The sequence below is a fragment of the Anolis carolinensis genome, chromosome 2, assembly GCF_035594765.1.
Source record: "Anolis carolinensis isolate JA03-04 chromosome 2, rAnoCar3.1.pri, whole genome shotgun sequence".
NCBI lineage: Eukaryota > Metazoa > Chordata > Lepidosauria > Squamata > Dactyloidae > Anolis > Anolis carolinensis.
Genome location: NC_085842.1, coordinates 4,642,061 through 4,643,173, shown reverse-complemented (window position 1 = coordinate 4,643,173; position 1,113 = coordinate 4,642,061).

Here is a 1,113-nt window from a genome sequence, read left to right as displayed (position 1 = left end):
CACCAGCCTGAGTGACACTTTATTATACTGCAGGGTATATTATGGTTCAGAAACTATGGTAAAGCTTCTATTTATTTATATCTAAAACCTCCAACATTTCTGACAAAGGCTGTTTGGGAATGCGATACATATTGTGAAACCAGAGCAAGATGCCTGTTTCAGGTGACATAAAGAAAGACCACTTGGTGACACAAAAGTGAATGAGCTACACTGCAGTTTTGAAGAACAAAAGGGAAGGATGGTCCACTGGGGATGATGATCATAATTTTATTTCTTACCCACCTCACTTTGGCTCAAAGTGGGTTACAACATAGCTAAAACACATAAACTTCATAAAAACTGCCAAACAAAGGAGCATATTATTCCACCTCCTTTAATTTATTGTTTGTTTCTTGCCTCAGGACAGAATACAGCATAATTATAACGCATAAATATGACAAAGGCCTATCAAAATACTTATATTAAAAATAGAACAAATATTAAAACACCAATACTAATAAAATGTAAATTGACTCAGACTACAAAAAATTGACTCAGACTACAATCTAGGAGTGATTTCCACAATCTAGAAGCACTTGATGCAAGATCTGGGTGACAAGTCAGGCACAGGAACTTTGTAACACAGGTAATTGCCTGCACCAGCTTCTGCTCAGGGGCAAAAAGAAAAGCGGAAGAAGCAGAACATGCCTATTGTGAGGAGAGTGTCCTGTTTTGTCTTTCAAGAACAGCCTTAAAACAATGTGGTAAGTAAATGAATACTGCTTTACTTCAACAAAACTTAAAAGAACAGCACACTCAGTGGTATAATGCAAAAGAAAGTAAGGAAGTCTTGAGGCAAACACAGTTTTAAATCTCGGATAAATTCCCAAATCAAATAGCAGTCTTATTTCAAACAAAGAAACAGCAATAAATCCTTCGGAGCAGTTTCCCAGATGCAGACTCAAAGCAGGCACAAGGGGAGCGAAGGCTTAGGCATTACAGTCAGTTTGTTACCAGCAAAAGCTGACTGCACCTGCTTCTGATTTATAGCCCTGAGTTCCCACACAGCTGCTACGACAGCTCCTAATTACTCAGCTGCATTTCTGGCAGCTAATCTAGCGGAATGACATCTCT